The following is a 10,000-nucleotide window of genomic DNA, read 5'->3' on the forward strand; positions in this document are numbered from 1 at the left end:
TGACCCCTGCGAGGTATGAACAAGAGAGCCTAGGTAATTATTATTTTTCACGTGGTTAGAAAGTGCATGGAATTTCTCGAAGTATATTTACTCTTTTTTTACTGTGTCGAGGAGTAGGTGAGCAGAGATAGTTGTGAGAGAGAGAGTTGCCTCACCATGTAAGTTAGAACTCGTTTCCTACTTGACTAGTTTGCAAATTTGGCAACAAAAGCTTACCATAAGCTTCCAGACCATATCTTGGAAGGATATAGAATTATTATGTCAATATATATTACACCCCAGGAATGCATAAGCAGCTGAAAAGACCCAGTCTATCCCTTTGAAAGAGCCAATGTTCTCAGACCATATCTCCTCTCAATTGAATGACCTCTAAACCGTAAATAGATTTTCTACACATTTTTTATCGCATAATGTGTTGCCCAAATATTGGTGGAAATTATTGAAGATAAAATAAAGTCTATTGTGGTAATTTAAGTACATTTTCCTATAAATTTCTGTAACTGGTCAGGCAAGATTTAGGTTAAACAGTGAAGTGTTATTTTGCTTTAATGTTTGATAACCTCGTATGAACAAAATGATGAAAGCGTAACAGTTACATATATGTAAATTTTAGTATTGTATGTTTATTAGTTTGTTAAAGTTTTAACTTTTTTCATTACCTATCAAAATTAAATATTTTTATAAATTAAATGCCAGTGAAACAAGTAATTGAAAAATTTTCATAGAGTAACATTTTCTTGTGTTAGTCTAAGGTTTTGTTCAGCTCTATTATTTTGAGTGATTCATTTTTGGTATTAATTCCTTCGTATTGTTTACTTTTCATAGAATATATTCATTTTTGTAAAGTGTGTATTATATCGATCACCGATATATTAACCAGTCCTTGCTAGTTATCCCTGACAAGAACCGAAGTAAGAGGTTGTTTTTTTGAATAGTTGATGTAAAACATCATCCACTTTTGTTTGGAGTATAAATTAAGTTTCCTTTGGATATTCAGTGTTCATATATATTACTGTTAGAGAGATACGTATTATTCTCGGACCTCAGGTATTTTTCAGGTGTAACAGATTTATGTAAAAATAAACAGGTGAGTTTTGAGCTTGGAAGTTTAGGTAATTCACCAGCCGTAATTTATAATTTAAGTGCCCAGACAATCGGCATCGAGTGAGTCTATTTTAGATATTGGTGATAACAGAACCATTTTTCCTTTAAAGATTTGACCAGTTTAATGTTGATAGGATTCTGTGTATTTTTAGAATATGTTTTTTTTCGAGAGGTGTAATTCTTGTAAAGTACAAAAAGGCAAAATCAAATATACAACTGTTTTTGAAAAAGACAATTGTTCATGATATATCAGAAGCTAATGCAAATAAAGCTCACTGGCGCTCTATTTTAATGGCTTGTGGTGGCCATGCAATGTGTGGAATGATTAAAGCCTAAATCAAGTGTCTAGCTTTAGAAGCATTGACAAAGTCTGGAAAGTTGTCAAAAGAAGAAATTGTAGCAACTCGTTAACTTTTTTAGAATGCGTAAGAAGAATTTGTAGCAAAGCAAGGATCAGTTGACCCACAAACTGAAGGAATTAAAGCGAATATAGAGGCCGAGATTCAATGGAATTGCTGCGAAAGAGAATCTGATTTAGTTGAAGATGATGGCAGAACGCGAGGAACGGGGAAAAAAGAGAGAAGCCAAGGAAATTACAAAACATGCAAGAGAAATGGAAGCAAGATGAGAATAAAGGGAGAGAGAAGGGGAAGAAAGAGAGAGAATAGGTAAGACAAATTGCAAGACGAGAAGAAAAAGAGAGAGAATGGAAAGGAAAAGAGAAGGAAGGGGCCTGAGAAATTGCACGACATGCAAGGGAGTTGAAGCTTTTGAATGCTCGTGTAAGGTCGGCAACCAAGACAAAGATGACCCCTGCTATAAACAATCTTATGTTTAATGTGACGAATTCACAGAGGTTAATTCCATAATTCTCAGAAGCTACCAAAGAATTCTTCATTCATTTTGAAATGGTCGCATCGACGTTAGAATGGGCAGAAGATAAATGGTCTTGTGTTAATGCAGTGTCCTCATTGGGAAAGGATACACTGCACATCTTGCCGTTTCTCAGGACCACAGGAAGTAGTATCAAGTAATTAAAAAGAGCGTGCTACAAGTGTATCAGATGACCCCTAAATATCATAATGAAAGATTCCGAAGTTTATGGAAGGACGAGAAAATGACTTTCATGGATTACACTTTAAAGGTACGACGATATTTTAAGTTATGGATAGAGGTGGTTAACATGAGCGAGATGGCTGATTTAGAAAAATTGATAGTGCTGCAACAATATTTACGTCATCCTGACCAAGTGTCAAGTAAACGTAGACCTATGACAACAAATTTAGTAATAACGATATGATCAAGTGCAATAGTTACAGTGGAAGTACCACTGGTATGTTCCAAAGCAGAATGCAATAGTACCAAAACAATAATCATTAAATCGTCCTACATCAGGTGTTGTGAAAGACATGCAGAAGATTAATATTGTCTGTTATAAGTGTGGTAAGATAGGCCATATCATTAAGGAATGTTGGTCAAACCAACAAAAAGCCGTTGCCCATGTGGTTAAGGATAATTCAACTTCACAGAATGTGAAGAAGAAATAAACGTGAAAGGACGACGAGGAAATCAAACCTGCTAAAGTTTACACGACGAACAGGACAACCCCAAACAGCATGTATGCCTTGAAACCATATATTTATGAAGGTATATTAGTCGCTCGAATGGGAACAAGTCGACCCTGGTCAAAATATTGAGCGACACAGGTTTTAACCATTGCGCAGTGACACGAGGTGTACAGTCATTTTGAATGGAATAGGAGATGAGGAGGTTACCCCTATTTTCTGTTTGAAAGTGTTATGTGAGGTTGGTGACAGGTCATTTTTATTTTGCGGTAAAGGAGTAGAAGTCATGCTGGGTAAAGAGGTTTGTGGAGCGCCGTTTGTGCCTTTTCTCATTGTAACGGAGAAACTATTAAAGTACAGATCTACCTTTGAACTCGATAAAGACTACCCATATCCGTCTTAGTTATGTAATGACTAGGAGAATGATGAAAAAAGTGGCTGCGGAAGAAGACAGAGAAACCAAAAGGAAAGATGAAAATGGAGGATTTATTCTCAGAAGAAGAGGATTTCTATGATGGTACGCAACAGGAGAATTCCCAATTGAGGCCGAGAGAAGAGGAACCAAAGACAAGGAAGCAATGGTTTTGGAAGAAATGAAAAACTCAGCATTAGAAGTAGGCCAAGTGAGTCGGAGAAACCTGCTAGGATTGCAACGGAATTATGTGACATTAACAGAGTTATTGAACCATGGGTGGATGAGACGGAGGAGCAGCAGTCTCCCACTTGTTATTATCTTAAGGATGAGTTGCTTATGAGGAAGCATAGACCAGCTGATATCGATTCCTGCACCATTGAGAAGACAAGTGATCGCCGTAGCGCAATGAGACTCGACACATGGGAATAAGGAAGACGACGGAGAAGATTATGAAACACTTTTTCTGCCCTAGCATGCATAAGGGTGTGAGCCAGTTTTGCCTTGCATGTCAGGTTTGTCAGATGGCTGGAGTTTTGCCTTGCATGTCAGGTTTGTCAGATGGCTGGAAAGCCTAATGAGTACATCAAGAAAGCTCCCTTACGCCTGATTGAAGTGTGAGAAGAACCCTTCAGCAAGGTAATGAACAACATTTTGGGACAGTTACCAAGGACAAAGAAAGGTCATGAGTCTTGATTAACCTTGTTGTATCCAGTGACGAGATACTCAGATGCCATACATGTCAGGAATTTCAGTGCTAAAGTTATCGATGAGCAGCTACTATACTTTTTTACTAAGTTATGTATTTTTAACCGAGTAAAAAAATCTAACGTCAAAATTGTTACAGGACTTGATGAAACTGTTGGATGTGAAATGACAACAATAATATCATATAGATTTCATCAAACACTGACGAGTATGTTAACAAAGTACTGCAAATAAACATGAAATGAATGGGACATCGGGTTACTGTTGATGTTATTCAAGGTATGCAATGCTTATCAAGAAAGCATGTGATGTAGCCTGAATAAAATGGTGTGTCGACGAGAAGTACTAGAACAAATTAAAATGTTGGCAGAAAAATGGAAGGATTGAGAGGAAGCAGATTGAGAATATGTAAAGAATTTTAGGAAAAAGATCGCCTTGATCAGGAAATTCTATCTAGAAAACCTGGAAATGAGTCAAGGTAAAATGAAGAAAAGGTTTGATATAAAAAGTAGTACATTTGGTGTGTGTTTTCTTATCAGTAAGGAGATTCTCACTCACCAAAAATTTCCACGGACCATTCAAGAATTTGAGAAGATCAGTGACCTGTCCAATGCTATCGACATACCAGGAAGAAGAAAAAGTCAAAGTAAGCCCATATTCAACAAGAAATTCCTTATCCAAGTGGATACGTCAGAAAATGTGATTGGAGCTGTCTTATTGCAAGAAGATCAGGAAGGAATTCTTCACCCTGTTTGTCTTGTCATCAAAGCGGAAGAAGCATCAACAAGCCTGTTCAATAGTTGAAAAGGAACTGCTAGTGCTAGTCACATTGATAAATAAGTTTGAAGTTTATGTGAATAGACCACAGAATGAAGAAATTACAATATACTTGGATCACAATCCTTTAACTTGTGTTAGTAAATTGAAGAATAATAATCAAAGGTTAACTAGGTGGTCATTATGTTTGCAACCATATTATATCAATGTAAAACATATATTAGGTAAAGATAACATGGGAGCAGATTATTCATCTTGGGCTGAAATGGTGGATTCAGGCCCAGAATAAATAATCTTTTTTGGGGGAGCTATGTTACAAATCTGGTATAGCATGATAAGAATAATAATCAAAGGCTAGATAGGTGGTCATTATGTTTGCAACCATATTGTATTGATGTAAAGCATATATCAGTTAAAGATAACGTGGTTGCAGATTATTTATCTCAGGCTGAAATGTTGGATTCAGGCCCAGAATGAAAAATCTTTTTAGTAATTATTTCATCCAAGTATTTCATTTGTGTATTAAAGATATGTATAGCCAGCTCATAAGGTGAGTTCCTCTCATGTAGGTTTAAGTAATGTATGTAAATTACATAAGAGTTTCATCATTAACTTTCATTCAGTTTCATATATGATAATTAATATCATTTTTGAGAATGAATTTTTCCTTTCACATACTTTGTTACAAAGTCTTATGTAACCTCGTTTGGATATGCTGTAGGACCCATACGAGGTATGAACACGAGGCTTACGTAATGTTCATGTTTTCACATGGTTAGAAAGTACATGAAATTTCTCGCAGTATATTTACTCTTTTTTAATTGTGTAGAGGAGTTGATGGGAAGAGATAGTTGAGAGAGAGAGTTGCCTTACCATGTTCGTTGGAACTCACTTCCTACTTGACTAGTTGGCAACTTTGGCACTGTAAGCTTGCCCCCAAGCTTCCAGACCATGTCCTGGAAGCATGTAGAATAATTTAGTTAAAATATTGCCCCTAGGAATGAATAAGCAGCAGAAGAGACACAGCCTACCCTTTTGAAAGAGCCAAAGTTCACAAGCCCTCTATCCTCTCAAGTGTGTGACCTCTCCAACATGAATAAGGTTTTCACTCAACGTATATCTCATATAGTGTTGCTTAAACATTGGTGGAAATTATTGAATGTTAAATCAAGTGTTTTTTCTTAATGTAAGTTGATTTTTAAAAACATTTTTGTAAATGGTCCTGTGAGATTTAGGTTGAACAATGAATTGTATATATTTTGCTCAACTTTTCAGTAACCTCGTGTGAAAAAAAGGCGTAACAGTTACATATATTTAAATTTGAGCACTGTATGTTCATTAGAGAGTAAAAGTGTTAACTCTTTTCATTATTATCAAAATTGAATATCTCTAAAAATAAATTCCCAGTGTAGCAAGTGATTGTATAATTTTCATAGAGTGGCATTTTCTTGCCTTAGTCTAAGGTTTTATTTGGATTTAATATTTTGAGTGGTTTATTTTTGGTGTTAATTCTTTTGTATCATAAACTTTGTATAGAATATATTTATTTTTGTAGAGTGTGTATTATTTCGATCACCAATACTTTTATCATAATAACTGACTAGAACCGAAGTAAGAGGTTGGTTTTTGAATAGTTGACATAAATAATCAGAGTTTAGTTTCGGAAGTAAAGTAAGAAACCTTTGGGTAAACAATGTTCATATATATTGCCATTTGGAAGTTGCATATTATTCTAAGAGCTCGGGTATTTTTCGAGTAAAACAGATTTCTGCAAAAATAAAAACAGTGAATTTGAAAGTCGGGAATTTATGTAATTTGCCAGCTGAAATATGATGTATCTATAAAAGGTATATATATATAAGCACACACAGACACACACACATATATATATATATATATATATATATATATATATATATATATATATATATATATATATATATATATATATATATATATATATATATATATATATATATATATATATATATATATATATAAGACCCGTGAAGACGGATAATGAGACATCGTAATATGGGTTTTCTCCATTTATTACAAAAGGTTCGTTCGTAAGTACACTTAACACAACTACCCTCTCAGGTAAAGGACTTGTCACCTCGAGTGCCCACCGACAACTAAACTCTCTTCACTACCAAAATGTAAGCTTTGCAATAATATGTCGAGACATAGATTTTGTGGAATACTTATGAATATTGAGTTCATTTACCTTGTCGTACATGACATCTCTGCATACATGAGTTGGGACATTACTTCTCACCCCACCACCCAAAGCTCCTCACTCCGGGAGGAGGTGCGTACTCGCCCTCACTAGTCTTTGATATATGGAGGACACTCCAACCCAGAATAGGCATGGCATATCAACAGAGATGCAACATAAAATATATATACAGAAATCCCCCCTAAAAAATAACCCATCTTCCACAAAAAAATTAAAAATGAAATATTGCATGTAAAAATGTTCACAACACAATATAAATAATTCCACTCATTTCTTCCTAGGACCTCTGCAACCAAAACACAGAATACCAAAGTAAAAAAAAAATTGTAACATCAGTTTTACATACCTTCATCAATAACCTCCCTCTGGTTGCAGGAAATACGGGCTTCTAGGGTGGGACAGGGGTAGGAATAGATATTCCTTCATCCGTCGATTTTACTTGTCCGGGTTTACGGCACAATTTCGCAACACAACTCACCACCACTTTTTCACCATTTATTTAAATCACTACAACACTTGCACTTGCAACTTTCAACGTGGTGGCCACTAGCCTTTTTCCCGAGAAAATTATTCATCTTCCCACCCTTCTCTTATAACATTAATTATAGGGTATTCACATCTACACATTCTCTAACACTGCATATCCTCAAGGCTGAACTTTAATCCCACTGCCACTTGCCATTCGGGAACCGTCCCGGCCCTAGCAAACAGGAGACATATAAATACATGAATAATACTGCATACACCTAACGGATCTCACTTGAGCTATTTAAACTCTGATAGCAACCTCTCTTTCTCAACTATCAACATCTGCTCCCGTTCTTGATAATGCCGCAATTCCTCCTCCAAAGCCTTTAATTTACCTTTCATTTTTCTTCAACCTTAATCTAATTTCTTATCCTATCAGTCCTTCGCCAAAGAGTCCAGCTTCAATCCAACCTCGGCAGTCCCTGTTCGGGCGCCAAAATAATGTGGTGGGATGTTGCAAAACAACCCCCACACCCTTGATCACTCTAACAGACAATTATCTCCACAAAACAAACTTTCCCCTTACGTTATCGTAAACTGGACTCTTAGACTGAAGGGAAACAAAAACAAACCATTACCTTAACACTATATTCTTAAAACTAAAATAAATCATAAACTTGGAGACTAAACATACAATAAACTAACACCATTCAAATAAACAAAAAACAACCCTAACAAACTTAAAACAAAAATATATATACATATATGATTCTGAGTGGACACTTTCGTCCACACAAGGGCCAACAGTCTTTAATAGCCAAAAAAAACAAAAAAAAACACAACTCTGCAGCAACCGGAACACTGATAGATATACACAATTGTATTAATTGGTCTGGTTTGTGTGCGGTATCATCATCATCATCATAATCATCATAAACATTGTCATCATCATCAATCGTAGGTTCATTCAGTCCGGGTCATCAACGTTACCTAAATCTGAGCAGTCGTACCAAGTTCCTTAAACAAGCCAGGTCATCAACATACAATTTAACATTCAAAGGAACTCTCTCCAAAGGATAAGTCTCACCAAGGAGGAATCACGGCCTGCAGAAATAAAAAAGAAAACCACTTACGAACACTCCTAACTAACTGAACTATCGCACTATAATCAAAGATAAATAATAAATTGTTCCTATCATTCACAATCACGACAAGCAAAGATAAACAAAACTGTACTTACTCAGAATTTAAATTATCACTTCCACACTGGTAAAAATATATAATAATAATAATCCAGTATTCAAAGGACACACAGTACTGACGCCACTAACTACTTTCGCTCGCTAACACAACCCCCCCCCCTCTCTCTCTCTCTCTCTCTCTCTCTCTCTCTCTCTCTCTGGATTTGGCAAAAGAAAAAAAAGAAAAAAGAAAACAAAAATTAATTCTCCACAGAGTTATATACAAAATTAGTATGCCAATCCGGCAGATGGGTGACAATATACGTATATATATACATATATATATATATATATATATATATATATATATATATATATATATATACGAGGCCTGTCTAAAAAGTATCCGACCTTTATTTTTCCCGTCCAAAATAGAGACGATAGCATGACGCCACTCTGCACAGTGAAGGAAGACACCTTCATGCGCATGCGTGAATTTTTTCACCACCATCCAGCGAGTCAGTTGCCGCCTGTCGGTCGCTGAGTGAGGTGCTACACAACGTGTCTGTCGGATTACTGATTCTCTCAAGATGACTGAACGTGTTGAGCAAAGATACTGCATCAAATTTTGTCAAAAGCTTGGTGATTCTCAAAGCGTAAGATTCAGCAGGTGTTTGGAGAAGATGCGATTGGTGTAACATAAATTAAGGAGTGGTTCAACCGATTTAAAAGTGGCCGTGCATCAACAGAGAGTGACCATCGTTCCGGCAGGCCCCAAACTGCTTGGAGTGCAGCTGTTGTTGACAGGGTGTGAAATTTGGTGATGGCAGATCGTCGTTCGACCATGCGGGAGATTGCCCTAGAGGTTGGAGTGAGTAAACATTCCGCACATGCAATTTTGCGTGATGATTTGAACATGCACAGAGTGGCTGCGAAATTTGTGCCCAGGTTGTTGTCGCCGGAACAAAAGGACCTCCGTTTTCAAGTTGCAAAGGACCTCCAGGACACTGCCAACACTGATCCTCAGTTTATGAACACCGTGATAACTGGAGATGAGTCATGGGTGTACGGGTACGACCCAGAAATAAAAAGACAGTCGTCGCAATGGAAGCATCCCGAGTCTCCAAGGCCGAAAAAAGCGCGACAGGTGCCAAGCAAAATGAAGGTGATGCTGACTGTTTTCTTTGATATCCGTGGAATTGTGCATCACAAAATGACAAACAATGACAAAGGAGTACTATCAAGATGTTCTCCAGCGTCTCCATGACGCAGTTTGGCGCAAAAGGCCAGACATGTGGACGGCGAAAAATTGGCAACCGCATCACGAACGCCCCGCACACTCATCCCAATTGATCCAACATTTCTTGGCCAAACATGAAATTCCAGTTGTTTGCCAACCTCCCTACTCTCGAGACATGGCTCCTTGCTACTTCTGGTTGTTTCCAAAATTGAAGACGCCACTGAAAGGATCCCGTTTTGACACTAGAGAAGAGATAATGCGGAACGCGACGGCGAAGATGAACACCATTCCAAAAGAAGACTTGCA

This window comes from Palaemon carinicauda, chromosome 17, assembly GCF_036898095.1.
Source record: "Palaemon carinicauda isolate YSFRI2023 chromosome 17, ASM3689809v2, whole genome shotgun sequence".
Taxonomy (NCBI): domain Eukaryota; kingdom Metazoa; phylum Arthropoda; class Malacostraca; order Decapoda; family Palaemonidae; genus Palaemon; species Palaemon carinicauda.